The 23,844-nt window shown below is 42.6% G+C and overlaps 1 long non-coding RNA gene across 2 annotated transcripts in view; it reads left to right on the top strand.

The window, feature by feature from the left end:
* Window positions 1-21,336: 21,336 nt before the first annotated feature.
* Window positions 21,337-23,844, top strand: part of LOC124625760 — a 173,715-nt gene continuing 171,207 nt past the window's right edge. For both annotated transcript variants that reach the window (XR_006980715.1, XR_006980714.1), the window contains exon 1: window positions 21,337-21,467. This is a non-coding gene — a long non-coding RNA (uncharacterized LOC124625760). The remainder of the gene's footprint in view (window positions 21,468-23,844) is intronic.

Below are 23,844 nucleotides of genomic sequence, written 5' to 3'. Positions count from 1 at the left end.
TAGTTAAATCAAAAAATATGCCTAGCGTTCGAAACATTTTGTTTAACCCATCCAGAACCTCACATAGAAAGAGAATATAGCACTTTCAGTTGTTAAACGACTTCTAATGCCGAACTGTACATTTGATAGCAAATTATGTGATATAAAATAATCAATTATCCTTACCATACACAGTCTTTTCAATAAGTTTTGCATACACTGATGGCGTAGAAATAGGTCTAAAGCTATCTGTATTATCCCTTTCCCCATTTTTATAGAGTGGCTTTACTACTGAGTACTTTAATCGTCCAAGAAATTGACCATTCCTAAAGGGAAAATTACAAATGTTGCTAAATACAGTGTTAACATGTGCAGCACAGTACTTTAATATTCTGCTAGGCACTCCATCATAACCATGAGAGTCCTTAGTCTTCCGTGATTTAATTATTGACTCAGTCTCCCTCTTGTCTGTATCACTGAGGAGTATCAATCTCAGAAAGGCATTTGCCAAGAAAGTCATATGATTCCCTGTGGAAACCAAATTTTTATTTAATTCACCAGCAATGCTCAGAAAATAATTGTTAAATAGTGTACGTATATTTGATTCATCAGCAACAGAAATATTTTTCTGTGAACTTTTATATTGTCGACCTTGTGCTGCTGACCAGACACTTTCTTCGCAACTCACCATATGGTTTTAATTTTATCCTGTGAATTAGCTACTCTATTTGCATACCACGTACTCTATGCCTTCCTAATAACATTTTTAAGCACCTTACAGTTCTGCTTGTAATGGGCTACTGTAGCTTGATTGTGACTACTTCTAACATTTTGATATAATTCCCGCTTTGTTCTACAAGATATCCTTATGCCACTAGTCAGGCACCTGGGCTGCCTTTTACTGCTAGTACCCCATTTAGAACGTTCTAATGGAAAGCAACTCTCAAGGAGCATGAGAATTCTGTTAAGGAAAGCATAATATTTGTCATCTATGTTATCGGCACTATAAACATCCTGCTACTCTTGTTCCTTGACAAGGTTTAGGAAACTCTCTATTGCTGTTGGATTAACTTTCCTACATAGTTTGTGATTAAATGTGACATTTGTTTGAGTACTAAAACCTTTTAGTGTAAAAATTTGTGCATCATGGTCTGAAAGGCCATTCACCCTTTTACCAAAAGAATGCCCACCCAGTAATGAAGAATGAATAAAAATATTGTCTACGGCTGTGCTACTGTTACCCTGCACCCTCGTTCGAAAAAACACAGCCTGCATCAGATCATATGAATTTATGAGATCTACCAACATCCTTTTTCTTGCATCATCATATACCAAACTTATATTGAAGTCACCACATAAATTAACTTCTGGTACTTCCCACAAAGTAAATCAAGAACCCTCTCTAGCTTGAGCAGAAATGCTCTGAAGTAAAGAGTTAGGGGACCTATAAACAACAACAATTAGAAGTTTAGTTTCACTAAATTCAACTGCCCCTGCACAACATTCATATAGCTGTTCAGTGCAGTGACGTGATACGTCTATGGACTCAAATGGAATACTGTTTCTTACGTACATAACCACTCCCCCACCTTGCAAGGAGCTCCTTGAAAAACAGTCAGCTAGTCTATATCCTGGTAAAGGAAGCCTCTGAATTGTCAAATTATTTAAGTGGTGCTCTGATATACCAATAATTTCAGAGTCAACATCTATAAGCTGTTCACTAACTTTATCCGTAATACCTCTTATATTTTGATGAAATACGTTAATTCATTCTCTACTTGGAAACATTACATCCTCAGAAAGTGAGGACTTCCTTTGAGCAGGTATACCTATCAGCTGACTTCAATCTAAAAAACGTGCAGCTCTAACACCAACTACTATAGGAATTTTTCCATGAGTGATCCCACCACAACCACCACCACCACCCACTACACTGTCACCTACAAGCTTTGCCAGCCACCCCTTCCCATACCTATTGAAGTGCAGGCCATGCCCGATCTACTGATAGACCCAACTGACACCACTGAGATGTGACCCTTGCCCTCTGCCATCAGCGCCCTCTCCAGCCCCATGTTAACGCGCCTAACAACCGCATTAAGATGAGGCCGATCATGACGCTGGTACAGTTGCGCGAAATGCACGTTAGTGCCACCAGTTTGAGTAGCTATCTTTACCAGGTCACCACCTACATCATGTTCCTCGTCCCTATCAAGACTGTTCCCACCCACTACCACTACCTAATCCTCCTTCGTAAAATTCCTACATAACTCCCCTATGCTGTCAGTCTCTCGAGCCAACCCTGCACTAGGAAATTTTGGAAATTTGTGGTAAGGTCTTATGGGACCGATCTGCAGAGATCATCGGTCCCTAAACCTACACACTACTTAATCTAACTTAAACTAACTTACGCTATGGACAACACACACACCCATGCCCGAGGGAGGACTCGAACTTCTGACGGGGGGGGGGGGGGGGGGGGGGGAAGGGGGCGCACTGGCCGTGACAAGGCGCATAAGACCTCTCGGCTACCCCGCGCAGCCCTTGCACTAGGCTTCACAATGCTGCTGACCTGGTACTCACTCCCCAACACTTCCTGCAACTGCTGGCCCACACCTCTACCATGCGAACTACCTAGCTGCAGAACCTTCTTCTTTCTGTTAGACTTTGCAACTAACCTAGGCCTCCTAACTGCTGATGCCTGCTGTATGTTACCTACATCTACTGCTACACGAGGCCCCTCTCCACTCAACTCTGACAGTTGGTCAAATCTATTGCATATATGCAAAATAAAACTGTTTGAATACCTCCCTAGCTGCCTTCTTTCCAACTGCCAGTTCCCATCCCCACCACCCTTCACTCTCCTCAACATATCTAGTTCCTTCTTTGCGCGTTGTAACTGCACCTGGAGGGCACAGATCTTACACCCATGCTCCTCTATCAACTTATTTCTACAACAGATTCTGTATTCCCAGGAGAGGAACTCGCTATAAAACCCACTGGCTTCCCCACTCCATTCCCTCCAATGAAAATACTTTGAACAAATCCCACATCGTAACCCACTACTCACAAACCTACGAGAGAGCCCACACTTCTCACTCCTGGTAAAATTTTACTAAACGACTTCAACGCACAGAAAACTAAAAAAAAAAAAAAAAAGACAGTGAGCGAACGTTTCCAAAAGTTTATTAAATCGTTATTTCGCCAAAAACAGCACGAAACACTGCTGAAAACTATTAAATTTGCCAGCCGGTGTGGGCGTGCGGTTCTAGTCACTTCAGTCTGGAGCCGCGCGACCGCTACGGTCGCAGGTTCGAATCCTGCCTCGGGCATGGATGTGTGTGATGTCCTTAGGTTAGTTAGGTTTAAGTAGTTCTAAGTTCTAGGGGACTGATGACCACAGATGTTAAGTCCCATAGTGCTCAGAGCCATTTGAACCATTAAATTTAATAACTGTACAACAGGGCACAATTAAGTTTGTCAGTACTTAGCTTTATAACCGCTACAGCTGCAGTGGACGCCGCAAAATGTAAACACACTACTGAGACGTGAGGCTTAGACGAACGACGTAAGCACACTCACGAATAACAGACCACTCGAGTCAATAACACAGGAAGAGAGACTGAGATTAATGGAAATCCACTAATAAGTTACTTTTACAGCAAATATTAACACAAATAAACTTTAAAATAAGTAACTGAAGACTAAAACTTTATAAAATATTGACGAGCAATTTCGACAGCGGTCCACCACACGTGACGTCACACCAAAGATATATGAATTCGTTGCAATGCTGCACTCGAAACGAATCGTGCTATTCGGTAGTGTATTCACTGAATAAGCTAATTCATAAAAATTATTCTAATTCTTCTGCAGAATTAAGTCCTTTGAGAAATCTAGTAGCTATCTTATTTAATTTCCCTGTGAGGCAATACTTGTCTTAGAAGAGAGATTAAGGAAAGACAAATCTACGTTTCTAGCATTTGTAGACTTAGAGAAAGCTTTTGACGATGTTGACTGGAATACTCTCTTTCAATTCTGAAGGTGGCGGGTGTAAAATACAGGGAGCGAAAAGCTATTCACAATTTGTACAGAAACCAGATGGCAGTTATAAGAGTCGAGGGGCATGAAAGGAAAGCAGTGGTTGGGAGGGGAGTGGGACAGGGTTGTAGCCTATCCCCGATGTTATTCAATCTGTATATTGAGCAAGCAGTAAAGGAAACAAAAGAAAAATTCGGAGTAGGAATTAAAATCTATGGGGAAGAAAAAAATCTTTGAGGTTCGCCGATGACATTGTAATTCTGTCAGAGACTGCAAAGGACATGGAAGAGCAGTAGAACGGAATCGGCACTGTCTTGAAAGGAGGATATAGGACGAACATCAACAAAAGCAAAACGAGGATAATTGAATATAGTCGAATTAAGTCGGGTGATGCTGACGGAATTAGATTAAAAATGAGACACTTAAAGTTGTTGATGAGTTTTGCTATTTGGGAAGCAAAATAACTGATGATGGTCGAAGTAGAGAGGATATAAAATGTAGAATGGCAATGGCAAGGAATGCGTTTCTGAAGAAGATAAATTTGTTAACATCGAGTATAGATGTTTCTGGAAGTATTTGTATGGAGTGTAGAAGTGTATGGAAGTGGAACATGGATGATAAATAGTTTGGACAAGGAAAGTATAGAAGTTTTCGAAATGTGGTGCTACGGAAGAATGCTGAAGATTGGATGGGTAGGTACTGAATAAAATGGGGAGGTACTGAATAAAATAGAAATTTGTGGCACAAGTTGACTAGAAGAAGGGATCGGTTGATAGGACATATTCTGAGGCATCAAGGGATCACCAATTTAGTATTGTAGGGCAGCGTGGAGGGTAAAAATCGTAGAGGGAGAGCAAGAGATGAATACACTAAGCAGATTCAGAAGGATGTCAGTTGCAGTAGGTACTGGAAGATGAAGAAGCTTGCAGAGGATAGTGTAGCATGGAGAGGTGCATCAAACCAGTCTCTGGACTGAAGACCACAACAGCAACAACAACAACAATAACAATAACAAAGTCTATTACTTCCATGGTCGCTGCCATTTCGGTTTTCAGCACGCTGACTTTCATGTTTAGCTCGAAACGTCTTACAGCCTGCTTGAAGTATAGATTTAAATCATTCACGTGATATGCACTTGGGATGTCTGCACAACCTTACCACTTCCTAGATGTAGTTTACAGGTTGATGCTGTGATATTATTAAGAGTGCTATACGTTTCTAATCCTATCGATGCGATAGTGCAATCTCTTTTGTTTAATTCAATTAGTGGAAAGTAATTCACACATAGTACCAAAATGATTTTAAATGTACCCTGATGTAGCCTTCTTCTTCTTTCTCTTCAAGGATGTTGAGCTGTCCACAGCTCGATTGAACTTTAATCTCATATTTAATTTAAGGTTTACCACATTGCTTTTTCTATTACAAGTGGGGCGATATGTTGGCTAATATTGGTATCCTTAATTGCATGTACTTCCTTGCTTCTACGGGATAAAATTCTATTTGCAGTGTGACCTCCTGTGAGATCTTCATCTGCTGTGTATGTGATATTGTGTTGTTTGCAGGTCTTGTCTAACAGACAGATTCGTTTGTCACCACACGTGAATTGTTTTTCAAATTACATTCCCAGTTCCCAGTACCTGTACCTGGGGATTAAAGCTCTATCGGTAGCTTGTCGAGAATACTAGTACCTATTCTGAGGCACTTCCTGTCATGCATGTTACGCTACTGTGTTGTTTGAAATTTGCAAACCTCATTATAGAGCAAATAATAGGCCTCCAACCACCTATTGTGTGATGAAGGGAAGCAAAGCCACTGAACAAGGGCCTTATTCACTTATCCCCTTAAGACACATTCTATGAGAAAGACATATGGTTCACTACATCTCTGCGATTCTTTTGTGTGAAAAATTACTCGCTATTTCATTAGCGCTGCTATCCTTTAAGAGGTAAGTTCTAGGGTTCACTTGTTGCACTTTGGAAAATGTAAATATTTCCATTGACCAGGATAATAGGTACGATTTCTCAAAGGCAGTTTGATAGATTGAAGTACATAGTAAACCACCTACATTAGATTTCTTTTTGCATGATCTACCATTTTAACGCAAATGTGTGCAGTAACTATGAGCATATTATCATTAATGTCAATTGATCTAATTTTTATTGTTCGATTCATGGCCAGATTATATTGGTCAATGTTTTGTGGCAGGACAGAAGTCCATTAATAACAGCCAGGAAAGTTCAAACACATTCGTGCTTTCACCATTTGGTTCAGATGTTCTATAGCACCTTCTTTCATCTGGGAGAATGTTGAGTAGTGGTATATTCCATACTGTTTTATTACTGTCTTGAAGTAGCCATTACAAAACTCTCCACTGTGCTCTGCCTGAATATTACTGGAAACATGACTGGCTCCCATACGCAACAGTTGAGCAAACAGCTGTTCCACTTCCTTCCCCATATTTGTTGCTGCAAGCACCATCCAGGTACATTTTGAGTGTGTATCTATGATCAGCAAAATATATTCGAAACCTTTGTTCTCCCATGAATATTGTCTGTGCTGCACACACCTCCACTACATTAATTAACTTTGTTACTATTCCAAGCTCATTCATGGTGTCGTACGTATTTAATCTGTGAATACTGTCACAAGCCTTTGAGAAATCTACAAATGTTACCAGGAACTAATGGCTGAATTGCCAACACTTCTCCCAGATTTTCCTCATGGTGAAAGTTTGATCCACAGTTGACAATCCTGCCTGAAAACCTGGCTGCTACTCTCCAACCATATCTTCAACAAATGACACATTTTACTCACTTCATTTACGTTTCGTTTATAAGCAGTACCTGTATTTTAAACAACTTTTATTTGTGTCACAGTTTCAGATTTTTGTTCTTTGCCATTGCATTTTAAAATGTGAAATATTTATAGTCATTGAAAGTCCTCTGCAGAAACATTGAGCCATGCTGCTTCTATAGCGGACCATTATTGTGGAAGTGTTGCGAGGCAAGGTTTTTGTATATGATCTGACCTCACGGTTATGTCCCACAGAAATTCGATGAGATTCACATCGGGCGATCTTGGTGGCCAAATCATTCACTCAAAATGTCCACAATGTTCTTCAAACCAATCATGAGCAACTGCTGCGCAGTGACATGGCGCTTTGTTCATCCATAAAAATTTCGTCGTTGTTTGGGAACATGAAGTCCATGAATGGTCTCTAAGAAGGCAAACATACTGTGCACGAGCTTGCACAGTGCCTTGTTGACAACTTAGACTCATGGATTCATAGAGTCTGGACCACACACTACCCTAAAATCAACTCTTACCAACTGATATCGGGACTCATTTCACCAGACCACAGTTTTCCAGTCATCTAGGGTCCAACCGACGTGGTAACGAGGCCAAACGAGGCGCTGCAGGTGATGTGCTGTTAGTCGGCCGGCTGTTGACACAGTCCATTGATGCTAAATTTCGCCACACTGTCGTAACAGATACGTTCGTTGTGTGGTCCACATTGCTTTCTATGGTTATTTCACCCAGTGTTGCTTGTCTATTAGCACTGACAACTCTGTGCAAATGCCGCTTCTTTCGGTAGTTAGGTGAAGGCCATCGACCACTGCGTTGTCCATGGTGAGAGGCACACTCTTGAGCCTGTGAACCGCGGAATATTGAATTCCCTAACTATTTCCAAAAGGAATGTCTCATGCGGCCAGCTCCAACTGCCATTCCGCGTCCAAAGTCTTATAAAACTTGTCATGCGGCCATAATCACATCAGAAACCTTTTCTCAGAAATCGCCGGAGTACAAGTGTTAGCTCCAACAATGCATTGCCATTTTGTACCTTGTGTACGCGATACTACCTCCATCTGTATATGTGCATGTCAGTATCCCGTGACTTTTATCAATTGGCTCTGAGCACTATTGGACTTAACATCTATGGTCATCAGTCCCCTAGAACTTAGAACTACTTAAACCTAACTAACCTAAGGACATCACATAACACCCAGTCATCACGAGTCAGAGAAAATCCCTGCCCCGCCGGGAATCGAACCCGGGAACCCGGGCGCGGGAAGCGAGAACGCTACCGCACGACCACGAGCTGCGGGCTTTTATCAATTCAGCGTACTCCTGTATACATATGCCATAACTACTGAGAAGCACAGGATAGAGGGAACTTGCAATTTTACCATAAATTAGTGTTTTAGAGGTTGCCGTAGTTATGGGGTGCGGGAAGAATGTTTAGGTAAATCCTTCTGTGTGCACTACTATTATCTTATCTTCACGGTCCCCTGCGATATTGATTTGGATGGCCTGTACTATATTCCAATAGACGACGCCTTTTTTATTTCAAATGTCAGCCAGTTGAGCTTTTCAATACTCGAAAAAAAAGTTCTCATGTTTTATCTTATACAAGTCCTGTTGACAGGCAAAATGTCTCTGCATGACTATTCCTACACAATAGACAGAACAAAATCACCACATATTATCATTCACTCCCTAAACATTATCTGATGTGTGTAAGAGTAATAATACAAGCAGCTTCCAAGTTTGGACGACTAAATAAAAGTGGATATTGATTCCCACATGATCTAACAAATTTGTGAATTCGAACAAAAACATAATATTGCCTACGCTAAATACGACTGCAAGACATCACGTGTAAACGAACCTAACGTTCCATTAATAAACGTAACGTATAATTAGGCAAATGCAGCACAAACGTGTGAACCAGCGACTATCTCACCATAATTCAGAAAGAAGTCACTTCAATGTGCCCATTTCACTGCCAAAAGACAAATCGTCTATACTAAATAGATCGGCATCACCTCACACCCTGAAGTGGAAGGAGAGGACGTCGAGCCGAAAGAGACTGCCGACCACGCACCCTCAGCTTTCCTATTGGCTTCGCGTCAAAGCGCAGACGACCTGGCGAGACCCAGCTCTCAGTTTCCGCCCAGCAATGGGCACACGACTTTCAAAGTGAACGGTACTGTGATTCACTGCTGAAGAATTGCAGCATTAATAGCTGATATTGAACAATATGTGAAGGATACACTTGCTGAATGTTCAGTTATTAGGAAAAAGTTTGAACTGGAAATTAGGAGTCAAAAAATAAAAATTGTGGTAGGAAGAAAATAAAAAAAATCAGTATTCCTGGCACGAAAATTGAAAATAATATAATAGAAAAGTTGAAAATTATAGAAGACAACAGATTCAGCATGCAAATCAGAAAAAATTGCAATAGCTAACCGTGCTTTCAATGAATGAAGAATACTACTAGTGAATAAGTCGTATAGCGTAAAATATCGTCCGTAAAGACGTTCCTTTGGAGTCTGCTTCTAAGTGTCTGTGAAAGCTAGTCACTATTGAAGACACACACAAAGCGGTAGGAGTGATGAAAATGTGAGTTTTGAGAAAGCTGCTGATGATCAAATTGACAGAAAGAAAATCAAATGAAGATATTTTGAAACAGATAAGTGATCTGTGAAATCACATAGCAACTACTCAAAAAGGAAAACGAAACTTTATGAGCATATATTTCGACATAATAAATTTTAACACTTATTCTGGAAGGAAAAATTACGGGAAAGAAAGCCAAGGTGCTCACAAGAAACAAAGCAGTTGAAGAAATATAGAAAGTAACAAGGTGCCAAAATTATCAAGAAATGAAAAGGACAGCATAACATAGAGAAGAGTGTTTACAAGAAGAAGAAGAAGAAGAAGAATAGGATGATGAACTACATCTACATCTATATTCCACATGCTGCCTTATGGTGTGTGGCGGGGAAAACTTTGCGTATACTGTCACACCACGCATTTTCTGTTCCATTCGCTAAAGAATAGGATGAGGAACTCATCTACATCTATACTCAACAAGTTGCCTTACGAAGTGTGCCGGGGGGTACTTTGCGTACACTGTCGCTTCACGCATTTCCTGTTCTAGTAGCAAATGGTCCGCTGAAAGAACGATCGTTGGTAATACGAGGTCGAATCTCTAATTTTGCCTTGGTGGTCTTTACGCGGGATATTCGTAGGGGGGAGCCATACTCTTAAGAACGTACGCTGCCAGAATTCTCGCAATAAACCGTACTGTCATGCACAACGCCTCTCTTTTAGCAACTGGTACTGAAGGTGGATGAGTATCTCCATGACACTTTCGCTGTCGCTAAATGAATTCCGAAGAATTATCGCACAATCAGCTTAACAGCTCATGCATCGAAGCTGCTTACAAGAATAATATACAGAAGAATGGAAAAGAAAATTGAGAATGCGCTAGGTGACGATCAGTTTGGCTTTAGCAAAAGTAAAGGGACGAGAGAGGCAATTCTGACGTTACGGCTAATAATGGAAGCAAGGCTAAAGTAAAATCAAGACACTTTCATAGGATTTGTCGACCTGGAAAAAGCGTTCGACAATATAAAATGGTGCAAGCTGTTCGTGATTCTGAAAAAAGTAGGGGTAAGCTATAGGGAGAGACGGGTCATATACAACAACCAAGAGGGAATAATAAGAGTGGACGATCAGGAACGAAGTGTTCGTATGAAGAAGGGTGTAAGACAAGGCTGTAGCCTTTCGCACCTACTCTTCAATCTGTACATCGAGGAAGCAATGATGGAAATAAAAGAAAGGTTCAGGAGTGGAATTAAAATACAAGGTGAAAGGATATCAATGATACGATTCGCTGATGACATTGCTATCCTGAGTGAAAGTGAAGAAGAATTAAATGATCTGCTGAACGGAATGAACAGTCTAATGAGTACACAGTATGGTTTGAGAGTAAATCGGAGAAAGACGAAGGTGATGAGAAGTAGTAGAAGTGAGAAGAGCGAGAAACTTAACATCAGGATTGATGGTCACAAAGTCAAAGAAGTTAAGGAATTCTGCTACCTAGGCAGTAAAATAACCAATGACGGACGGAGCAAGGAGGACATCAAAAGCAGACTCGCTATGACAAAAAAGGCATTTCTGGCCAAGAGAAGTCTACTAATATGAAATACCGGCCTTAATTTGAAGAAGAAATTTCTGAGGATGTACGTCTGGAGTACAGCATTGTATGGTAGTGAAACATGGACTGTGGGAAAACCGGAACAGAAGAGAATCGAAGCATTTGAGATGTGGTGCTATAGACGAATGTTGAAAATTAGGTGGACTGATAAGGTAAGGAATGAGGAGGTTCTACGCAGAATCGGAGAGGAAAGGAATATGTGGAAAACACTGATAAGGAGAAGGGACAGGATGATAGGACATCCGCTAAGGCATGAGGGAATGACTTCCATGGTACTAGAGGGAGCTGTAGAGGGCAAAAACTGTAGAGGAAGACAAAGATTGGAATACGTCAAGAAAAAAAAAAAGAACCTGTAACAAAACGAGCTGATCTTCTTTGATTCTTTATTTCTTCTATCAGCCCTATTTGGTATAGGCCCTAGACTGACGAACAATCTTGAAACATTGATCAAATGAGGGCTTCCTAAAACACCTTTTTCGTGTTCAAATCAAATGTGTGTGAAATCTTATGGGACTTAACTGCTAAGGTCATCAGTCCCTAAGCTTATACACTACTTAACCTAAATTATCCTAAGGACAAACACACACACCCATGGCCGAGGGAGGACTCGAACCTCCGCCGGGATCAGTCGCCTTAGACTGCTCGGCTAATCCCACGCGGCCACCTTCTTCGTGGATGGACTTCCCGCAGATTTAATCGTTACAATTTAAATCGCTCTGTATGCGTACTCCAAGATATTGTATGGCTGTGACTGCTTCCAGTAATTGTTGTGCAAAAGTGTAATCATACAATAACGTTTGTTTTCGGTTATTTACTCGCAGTAGGTTACATTTGTTTATGCTGAAAGTCAACATTCGGTCCCTCCACCAAGCGTCGATCCTGTGCAGGTGTTTCTGCATTTCGGTATAATTTTCTAGTGTTGCAACTTCTCTATATAGTGCTAAGTCCTGAGCTTAAAATTTATCAATGAAAAATTTATATTGGTGGTCGATGGATTTTTCTGGGACAAAATAAGACTTAAATACTACATTTAAAAAATTGGTGTGGGTCATTAAAATTTTAGGACATGTTCAAACTCAATAAGATTTATGTTACATAATTACTGAAAGGGGCATATGCAATACTCAGGAAACTCAATATCAGACACATAAAAAAATGAAAGCAATGCCAATGGAACGTCAAAAAATATATCTTTTTGCTGAATGTGCTACCTCTAAAAAGATATTCGCTGTATTGTTGTGATGAAATCAACAAGCACTTCTTCGGTAGTGTACGGTATATTAGTAATTGCTGCATGTTCTAACACATTGTTTGGCATTCTGAATCTGTAATAACCTCACTAGGTATTTTCGTATTATTTACAACTACAAACAAGCCACTACCACCGCCATTCAACCTGTCTGTGGAATATAAATTCCAGTTGGAATTTAGAATTTCGCTGCCATTAATACCTGGCTGCAGCCGAGTTTGCGTCGCTAGTGCTATGCGGGCACTGTTGCTGTTTATTAGCAGGATTAGTTTTGGGACCTTTCCACAGATGCTCCAACAATCAACTATACTATGTTGACATTTTCTTTCTCGAATCTGCAACGATGCATGCTACTCTCATTAATGAATAGTGATTATTTCCTGTCTGAAATCAAAACGTATAATGTCGGGCCTGTGGAGGAATTTTTCAGTCCTAAAAAATCCACATGCGCAACATCACCCCTACACCATTATCTTAGTAGCTGATTCCTCTATGTACTGCATGGCTGAGCTGTTAACGGAGGGCTATAATTCTCCGCAAAATAACGGAGGTCGAGAAATCTGCATCGAAGATCGTCACAGAATCGTATAAGTCTCTGGTTCAAACCTTCGACTCGGCTCTAAACCAGAGGACCGCGAAATGTTTTGGGAACGATACTGTAAAGCACTACCTCAGTTTCTACCCCGTACTCTAAACTAGCTGTCTCTACCAAAGCCGCCAGTAGCCTATAGGAATCGAGGTTGGCCTCCAAACTCAGTGGCAGCAGCATCAGTCATGATGACATGAGCCACGATTTGCAACGTGTATACCCAGTGTGCTCTACAGCCACCTCCACATCTCACATGCGGCCCCCCATTAAGCATATAGACCGAGCCCTACTCTAATATTCTTAGGTGCCTGCTATTTACTTAACGAACTTTATCACATACACTACTGGCGATTACAATTGCTACACGAAGAAGAAATGCAGATGATAAACGGGTATTCATTGGACAAATATATTATACTAGAACTGACATGTGATTACATTTTCACGTAATTTGGGTGCATAGATCCTGAGAAATCAGTACCCAGAACAACCACCTCTGGCCATAATAACAGCCTTGATACGCCTGGGTATTGGATGGCGTGTACAGGTACAGCTGCCCATGCAGCTTCAACACGATTCCACAGTACATCAACAGTAGTGATTGGCGTATTGTGACGAGCCAGGTGCTCGGCCATCATTGACCAGACGTTTTCAATTGGTGAGAGATCTGGAGAATGTGCTGGCCAGGGCAGCAGTCGAACATTTTCTGTGTCCAGAAAGGCCCGTACAGGACCTGCAACAAGCGGTCGTGCAGTATCCTGCTGAAATGTAGAGTTTTGCAGGGATCGGATGAAGGGTAGAGCCACGGGTCGTAACGCATGTGAAATGTAACGTCCACTGTTCAAAGTGCCGTCAATGCGAACAAGAGGTGACAGAGACGTGTAACTAATGGCACCCCATACCATCACTCTGGGAGATACGCCAGTACGGTGATCACGAATACACGCTTCCAATGTGCGTTCACCGGGATGTCTCCAAACACGGATGCGACCATCATGATGCTGTAAACAGAACCTGGATTCATCCGAAAAAATGACGTTTTGTCATTCGTGCACCCAGGTTCGTCGTTGAGTACACCATCGCAGGCGCTCCTGTCTGTGATGCAGCGTCAAGGGTAACTGCAGCCATGGTCTCCGAGCTGAAAGTCCATGCTGCTGCAAACGTTGTCGAACTGTTCGTGCAGATGGTTGTTGTTTTGCAAACGTCCCCATTTGTTGACTCAGGGATCGAGACGTGGCTGCACGATCCGTTACAGCCATGCGGATAAGATGCCTGTCATCTCGACTGCTTGTGATACGAGGCCGTTGGGATCCAGCACGGCGTTCCGTACTTCCCTCCTGAACCCATCGATTCCATATTCTGCTAACAGTCATTGGATCTCGACCAACGTGAGCAGCAATGTCGCGATACGATAAACCGCAATCGCGATAGGCTACAATCCGACCTTTATCAAAGTCGGAAACGTGATGGTACGCATTTCTCCTCCCTACACGAGGCATCACAACAACGTTTCACCAGGTAACGCCGGTCAACTGCTGTTTGTGTATGAGAAATCGGTTGGAAACTTTCCTCATGTCAGCACGTTGTAGGTGTCGCCCCGGCGCCAACCTTGTGTGAATGCTCTGAAGAGCTAATCATTTGCATATCACAGCATCTTCTTCCTGCCGGTTAAATTTCGCGTCTGTACCACGTCATCTTGGTGGTGTAGCAATTTTAATGGCCAGTAGTGTACTTAACGCTGGAGGTTCTAATGACCACCAAACGCAATCTCAGCACTTGTCTGGACTTTCTGGGAACATTGGGGACAGTCCCAATAAACGAGGCCTACTATGCCGGCTCACATGTAATTTCCGTACTGAGCAATACTTCACACTTTTTCTTAAGGCGTAAGAGGACAGCAGTGCGGCCAACAACCACTTTCACTTTCCACCCAGAGACTCGCATCCCTACCACTGCTTGCTATTCAATGTCAGATGAGTGTCGACCAACCAGGGAGAGTAGACCGGAAGACGCTGCGACATCTGGGACCCGAGGTGACGCTACAGGCGCCAGTGGTGCTAAAGCATTCGTCTCAGCTGCCCCAGTACTACCGCAGCCCAAGACAGTAGCCTGAAGGCCAAGACAGCTTCCACCTGTTGATGGGCAGCAATTCTACCCCCAATCGCGCACAGCACATCCATGTTGAATCAATGTTCGTCTGTATCACAACGAATATAACCGTAACAAAAACAGTAGCTGGGTGGATTTTAAGTACTTCTGCTATGCTACTTCTTATTTACACCGTACTGTACTATAGCCCAAGTGGCCGTATCATGCACCTAACGTTGGAGCTCCGAGTGATCAGCAAACGCAACCTCATCACTTGTCTGGACCTTTTGGGAATATTTGCCCACTCGCAACAAACGAGGTTTTCCGTGCTGGCTCAGAAATACAGTGTATGGTCAAAAATGTGGAAACATCACAAACACAAAACATTACTACTGCTAATACGGTGTAGGAAAACCTTTGGCTTTCAAAACAGCTTCCAGTCATCTCGGTATGGATAAATACAAGTTATATAAGATTTCAAGGAAATATTTTACCATTCTCCCTGCAAAGTAGTGACAAGTTCCGGTAACAGTAGTGGAAGTGGATAGGGTAGCACACCTTTCTCTCCACAGTAGACTACAAATACTCAATAATATTGAGCTCAGGTGACTCGTGACCAGAGGAGATTCTACAATTCAATCTCGCGCTCTAGTCCTGGACGATGCGAGTTGTGTGAACAGGAGCCCTATCCTGTTGGAACACAGCATCACCATTGGGGATCAAACACTGTACACTGGGATGGACCTGACCAGCAAGAATGGTCACACAATCCTTAGCAGTAATGAAACCTTGCACAGTAACCATGGGGCCCATGGAATACCACGATACGGCTGCCCAAATGATTACCAAGCCTCAGCCATGTTTCACCTTTGGGATTTAATCTCGGCCAAAAGTGGGAAACAGTGTGAAACAAGACTCATCCGACTAAATGACCTCCTTCCGTTGTTCCATAGTTCAGGCTTTACGGCTTTGGTACCACGTTTCCCGTTACAGGCAATTCCATCACTGCTGAATGGCTCTGGAATTCCAGCTCACCCTGAAATTTCCTGCTTCTGGAGGCCTCCTCGTGTTGTTCCGATGCTGGCACAGTTCGTGAATGCGACATTCAGTTCTTTAGTGACTTTTGCAGCTGTCGTCTTTTTATCTTTCGTCAGAATCCATTTGAATGAACGTCAGTCACGACGACTCTACACACACTTTTATCCGCGTTGTGACTCAGGAAATAATGTTTTTCCGCTTTCCCTGTATGCGGTATAAATCTTCGATACGGTGCCTCTCGAGACACCAAACACTTTGGCTCCCTTGCGAGCAGCAACAATTCACCCATGTGCGAATTCACTTAGCTTTGACATAATGCACTGAAACGTCTCTGTGGAGTCGTTTCATAAGACGCTTGTCTCACTGGAGTCTGCGCATCCTATTCTGTCCACCGCCAGATTGCGGTTTAATTTATTTACTCTCCCAGAAAGACTGAGCAATCAAACTAAGGCTTATTAAATGATATGTCTGATTTTTTTGTGTTCCATAGGAAATCATGATCTGTATTTACACTACTGGCCATTAAAATTGCTACAACAAGAAGAAATACAGATGATAAACGGGTATTCACTGGACAAATATATCATACTAGAACTGACATGTGATTACATTTTCAAGAAATTTGGGTGCATAGATCCTGAGAAATCAGTACCCAGAACAACCACCTCTGGCCGTAATAACGGCCTTGATACGCCTGGGCATTGAGTCAAACAGAGCTTGGATTGCGTGTACAGGTACAGCTGCCCATGCAGCTTCAACACGATACCACAGTTCATCAACAGTAGTGACTGGCGTATTGTGACGAGCCAGGTGCTCGGCCACCATTGACCAGACGTTTTCAATTGGTGAGAGATCTGGAGAATGTGCTGGCCAGGACAGCAATCGAACATTTTCTGTATCCAGAAAGGCCCGTACAGGACCTCCAACATGCGGTCGTGCATTATCCTGCTGAAATGTAGGGTTTAGCAGGGATCGAATGAAGGGTAGAGCCACGGGTCGTAACACATCTGAAATGTAACGTCCACTGTTCAAAGTGCCGTCAATGCGAACAAGAGGTGACAGAGACGTGTAACCGATGGCATCCCATACCATCACGCCGGCTGATACGCCAGTATGGCGATGACGAATACACGCCCTCAATGTGCGTTCACCGCGATGTCGCCAAATACGGGCGCGACCATCATGATGCTGTAAACAGAACCTGGATTCATCTGAAATTACGTTGTGCCATTCGTGGACCCAGGTTCGTCGTTGAATACACCATCGCAGGCGCTCCTGTCTGTGATGCAGCGTCAAGGGTAACCGCAGCCATGGTCTCCTAGCTGATAGTCCATGCTGCTGCAAACGTTGTCGAACTGTTCGTGCAGACGGTTGTTGTCTTGCAGACGTCCGCATCTGTTGACTCCGTTACAGCCATGCGGATAAGATGCCTGTCATCGACTGCTAGTGATACGAGGCCGTTGGGATCCAGAGTTTTTACCCATTTTAGCCTGAGGTTGGTTTGTCTGTCAGGTTGGTGGCGGAAACCAACCCCTTTGGTAGCTTCCGTTGCACCTGTAGTCAGGCGAAGCTCGGTGGTGAAAGGACACTGTGCAGCTATCGGTTGGTGAGTACAGTTCGTAGCTCCTAGAGAAGGTTTCTGATGATAGGCAGAAGGTCGAATTAGAACTTCCCTATGTTAAACTAACGGAATATTTGAGTACTTCAGCTTAACTGAACCGTGCCGTAATTATGTATTTTCGGAATGTGGCATAATTATTCTGTTAAAAAAATCGGCGATGATGGTGGCTGAAATTAAAAGTGCGGAAGTCGCTTTGTTCCTTTCGGACATCGTGGTGTGGAATTTCTAGCAGTGAATATATTTAGGAAAAGCTAGTCAGTATAACTTCGGGTGAACGTGAGAATAATAGTATTTTCGAGCGAGTGTGATTTTTATTGTTCTTATTTTCTATGTTTTTGTGGAAGATGCTATTGTCTCTTGCGTTCGTCTTGTACCTCGTGTTTGGTAACCGATAATTCATCTGGTCTACTACTGCACTGCAATAGGTTTTCATATAACAGTTTAATTGTTTCGTGTGTTATTATTTCAGAAAAATATCAGTTTTTCGTGCCCATAGAGGAAATGTTTGTAACGGTTTGTTCCTGTATGGACCACGTGTAAGTTGAAACGGTTGGAGGGGTTTCTGCCTTGCCGAGTTCATTTTATTTAGTAGTGGCAAAATCATTCTGGTATTGCACCATTAAAATTTCTTACATTTGTGCTTGGTTTAATGTCTAATTTCTGAACAGTTTACTCGTAATCAAGTTTACAGGTGGTGAAGTTCGACCGTTCGTAAGCGGCAGGCGCGGTTTCATGTCGTATGTCTACCCTACAAAACCTTGCGAATCGGATAAACCTGTTTCCAAGCTAGTGCGTGAGCATAATAGTGATAGGTATCTCTCTGAACTATTTCTGTCGTGGGTATGTAGATGGAATGATTGAATTATTATGTTCCGCTTCCCTCTTGTGTGTTTTTCCTTTTTCATTGTGCTATTCTACTATTTTTGCGAATTATTTAGTTAATTTTTTTTTATCCAGGCACCAGTCATGCAGTCAAAGGATGTGCATCAAATTCAGTCATGAAATAAATATGCTACGTAAAATATAAATTCTGCGTCCTTTATCTTTCTCATTGATGCCACTTTTCAAATTAATTTTCTATTCCCTGACTTTTTTAAAAGTTAATCTGCTTGCTTGTGATGAACAAAAATGGGAGGAAAAGTCAAAATGAACGGTGTGCTGTCTCAAAATTAAGGAATTCACATTTAATTAAACAAGCTCATTAATGTACGACATACGATGCTGTTCATCTTGTTAGTTTCTTTGAGAAATTTGCATTCTCATAATTAAACTCTTAATTCAATTAAACTAATAATTTCCAGTTACGTCTTTTCTTATTTATTAGGAAGGGCTTGGGCTGGTGGCGACCCTGTAATTTTTAAATTTATAATTGTCCTTGTGAGATGGCTTAACCAGAAATTGCGCACAAGGGTTAAATCTCCATTGTTCTTGGTACGTAACGTTTGTCGAGCCTTGGCTAGGATCCGTTTACAGCACTCACAGCCACAGATAACCTGGTTTTGACCACGACTGAGAGTTGCAACGTTTTGAGGACGTTGAACAGGTGCAGTTCATCGTCAAATACAACACAGCAACTTGGAGGTTTGGCTAGCATCTGTATTTATGTTGAAGCATGTATTTCTCGCGCTGTTCCCGTATTTTTGTCCACCTCTTGTACTTTCGGCAGCGGACATTTTTTTTCCTTTATTGCCATGGGGCAAAGGTGGGATGGCAGCAGCACAATTTGCCGCTCTTCAGCCAAGAGATTACATAAAATACCACAGGAGTGCATTACATATGTAAAAGATGGCGATAAAACATGAAATGTGCAAATGAGCAGGGGCAAGCAATTGGAGTTAAAATATACAAAAAAGGGATAGTTTGATGAGGGACGTTTACATAAAATCCACACTCAGTTAAAATAGTACTCGATAAAGACGTAGCACATAAACACTGGCGGCACGAAGAGCACTATTAAAAACGGCTTTCATAATATGGGGCGACGCACTGAACATACACTGAACTTATGTTACATACACAACGAGCTCGAAAGCACGACAAAGTAACTGCATTAGAAGTTGAATGGCCTGGGAATGGAGGGGAGGTCGGAGAGGAGGGAGAGAGGAAAGAGAAACGGGAGGTTGACGGAGGAGGGGGGCAAGAATGGGGGAGGGATGGAGTCAGTAGCACACCAAGAGGCAGGAGATGGAGTGCAAGGGCAGGGAAAGGAGAGTTAGATGGAGGGAGGAAACAGCAGAGGAGGGAAGGGGAAGGAGAGGGAGCCCAAGAGAGGAGGGGAAGGGAAGAGGATCGTCAATGTTGGAAGGGAGCATAAATATTGAGATGAAGTACATCATCCAGGATGGGCAGACAGAAGTTCCTTTGTGAGAGGAGATGGAAGGTGTGCAGAGAGAGGAGGACATGTCACTAAAGCAGCAGCAGGCAGGGAGAGGAGAGGAATGGAAACACCAGGAGGTGAGGAGGACTGAGGCAGTGGTAAGTGTACAGGATACAGATGTGTTCAAGGAGAAGGAGGAGATTTGGGAAAGGAATGAGGTCATAGTAGCTCTTCTTGGGGGATGGGAGATGTACATGGAAAGTGAGGCAGAGTGCATTGTATTCAAGGATTTGGAAGGCTTTATGGAATTTAGGAGGGGAGGAACTCTGTGGAACACTGGCACAACAAGGATTTGTAGGTCTGGAGGAAGGGTGCAATCCTCATGTCCAGCCGGACCGGAGTTTCAGGATGCGGAGTCTACTATGAGCTTTGTGTTGGATGGTAAGGAGATGGGGAGTCCAGGTGACAATCGAGGGTGAGCCCTAGGTATTTCAAAGTGGGGGTAAGTTGGATAGGGCAGTCATAGATGGTGAGGCAGAAATAATTGAGCCGGAAGGAGCAGGCTGTATGTCTTATAATGATTCCCTGGGTTTTGGAAGGATTGATATGAAGGAGCCACCGGTTGCTCCAAGCGGTAAACTGGTTTAGGTGGGTTTGGAGGGAGCATTGGGGTAGGTTAGGGGGCAAGGAAGACGGTATCATCAGCATATTGAAGGAGATAGACATGTGGGGGTGGTTTGGGCATATCAGTGGTGCACAGGAGATATAGGAGAGGAGAAAGGACGAAGCCCTGGGGCACACCTGCAATAGGGTACAAGGTACAGGAATTGTTATTATGAATGGTGACACAGAAAGGACGGCAGAAAATGAAGGAGACGAATGAAGCTGATAGGAAGGGTTTAGGTCTGGAGCTTGAAAAGGAGCATGGAATGCCACACAACGTCATAGGCGTTCTGGAGGTCAAGGGAAACAAAAATAGCTGAGTGACGCGAGTTAAGTTGCAGGGAGGGGAGATGGGTGAGATTAAGGAGCTGGTTGTCGGTGGAGAAGAAGGGATGGAAACCACTCTGAGTAAGAGGAAGGAAGTGGTGTTGAGTTAGATGGTGATGGATGCGACGGGAGAGGACGGACTCGAAGACCTGCAGTGGACAATGCCTCAACCTGTTTTTAAGGCTTAAAGAGACAGCTGTGCGACGAGTAGCCACTTTTGCCTTCCGCCTAGAGATTCACGATCCTGTCACTGTTCGACACTGACGTTCAGGTGGTAGTGATGATGACAATGTACAGGAAGCCGGCGGTCCCTGCAGCCGCGTCGCCGGCCCACCTGCCTGGCTGGCCAGGGGGCGCCACCGCCGCGGCTGCCGCACTCACTGGAGAAGCCAGCCGACCGGCGAGCCGAGTCCAGTCCGCGCGCCGCCGTCAAAGCGCGCAGTCACACCGCGCTCCAACGGCCAGTCGCGGGTTAACAGCTAGTCGGCAGCCGGCCGCAGGAGTGTGCAGTACAGCAGCGTCTTCTCCAGTCGCCGGGCACCGGGCACCCAGGTGAGTCACTGCCGCTGCTGCGGTATGACACAGCCCCGGCTAAACACCCGCTACACGCGTCACCAGTGGCTCAAAATTATGTCTTACACCACTCTTGTATCCTTTTACATCCACAACTACACGCTGCAAACCACGGTCGAGTGGACGGCAGTGAGTACTTACCAACGTATCACATGTTAGCGTCTCTCCCGTTCCAGTTGCAAATGGAGCGGGAGAAGAACGATAGCTTCAATGTGTCCGTGCGCTATACAGTTATTTTTGTCTATAAATGACGATCATTACCACTAGTCAATATAAATGAGAGGTACCATGTTCGCCGTCTAAGGTGGATCAGCAATTAATGGAATATGTCAAGCTAACGCAAACAGTTGTGCTTATGAACATTTTACTGTATATTGTGATTTTTATGACTTAACAGTCATCTGTGAGCGCTACATATATGGACATGGCCATGTACACAAAGCGCTTTCTGAATGTAAATGTACCTTTTTACAACTTCCTACATTTTATCCACTAAGATAACAACTAGGCATGGGGTTCCAACTCAAAATGATCACGTTATTCAACTAAAATTTTAAAGACCTGAAGGTGACAGCAAAGGCTGTCGAAACTTGTTGAAAATAAAGAAATATTTATGCGGACTTAACTTTAGAAAGTTTTTTACCAAGTAAAACAGATCGCCCCTTCTCATTTCTCAACATGAGAAAATTAATCTAGTCAGTACAATTGTCCGGCTTGATCGCTATTTATATTTATATCTTATTAAATATTACATCTCAATGCGTTTCGGCCACAGCCATAATCAGAATCTGTCAGGTAAACAGAGCAAATGAGAAGTAATATTTCTACAATAATTATAAAAATATGTTGTATAGAAACAAAAGGTAGACATACCATATTTAAAAACCTGGATACATTGTATCTCGTCAATTCACATATACACATGTACCACGACTAGTTCTGTTCACTTAGGCAGCCTACTTCAAACAACAATCTGTGGCCGTTAAGTGGCATTAACTACAATCAGATTTGTCAGTGTTAAATTCCAATTAACGTCTACAAATTAAGCATGCAGTAATTTGATGAAAAATCTGTAAATATATACGAAACGCTTTTGTGTGTACGTGCTGACAGACTTTTTTCTATTACCACCCATTTGCGACTGTGGTCGTAGATAGCCCTTGGTCTCACGCTGTTACTAGGCGAGGTTGATCGCGGTGCGTGGCAATGAATGAAATATGGATCAGTGAATACTCTTAGGAGAAGTACACACTTGTGGCTTATGAACTTTATCGTACGTGTGAAAATGCGTTTATCGTTTCATTTGTCCGACATTATACGGTCCTCGCACGGTTTCGTCATTCAGATTTCAATAACGACATGGAATGTCAAATATATCATTTTTTAATCTCTCAGTGTCTTTTCGTCAATCACACTTTACCGACGATCAACAGAGACACATAGACTCGAAGATAAACATACTCGTAACTAACAAAAGAATAATCGAACACTGCAGTTATTTCGGATAAACATTTCGCTTATTCTTCGTGAGTATAATCCTTTTCATAATTTAGCGCGTTTTCGTCAATCACTTCGCTGATGCTTAATGAAATAAAGTAACTTCTGTTCCTTTACAACTTCATTTAAATATAATTATGTTAAGATAATCACTCGCCGCATGGTGTTATCCGTGGCTAAATATGTCTGCATAACGTAATGTTAATGCCAGTAAGGGCGGAGTAGGGTTAGGATAGTATAAGCGAATATTTTAACTAATGCGGTAAAGTCCAAAAGTCATAGAGAATATAGCTTTTTCTGAACTAAGTGTTCCACATCGCGCATTATATTAAGATATCTGCTAACCACTTCCACTCACCACATTATGGATGAAACACATTGAAGACTCTATCACCATTACATTGAACTGTGAATAAAACAGTAAAAACATTTTCACATGTATGGTAAGGAACGTAAGTCATGTATTATTTAGGTTACCTAAGACCATTTATCGCTTCATATTTCGCGGATTTTTGCGCTGCACAATCCACCCGCTACCACCAAACTACCTTACTAACAAGTTAACTGCATTCATAATATACTTTATGAGATATACGTCTGTATGGATCTCATATCTAGAATCGTACTTATGCCTTGTCCGATGCCATATATTCTGACCCGGGCAACGCGGGGTTTCTCATCTAGTTATTTATAAAAATAATGAACAGCGCTTGTCACGTAAAAAATTCAAATTAACGTCACGTATTAAATCGGTGGTGCACATGCCCACTGCAGTGGAGAGCTGTTAATGTCACTTCTTGGCCATTTTCAGTTAGTCCTGAGTTTCCAGAAGCGCACAGGACACAGCACCAGTAGGGAG

The sequence above is a fragment of the Schistocerca americana genome, chromosome 8 (genome assembly GCF_021461395.2).
Source record: "Schistocerca americana isolate TAMUIC-IGC-003095 chromosome 8, iqSchAmer2.1, whole genome shotgun sequence".
Taxonomy (NCBI): Eukaryota; Metazoa; Arthropoda; class Insecta; order Orthoptera; family Acrididae; genus Schistocerca; species Schistocerca americana.
Note: the sequence above shows the minus strand (reverse complement) of the source record. Positions and strands in the feature narration are given on the sequence as shown.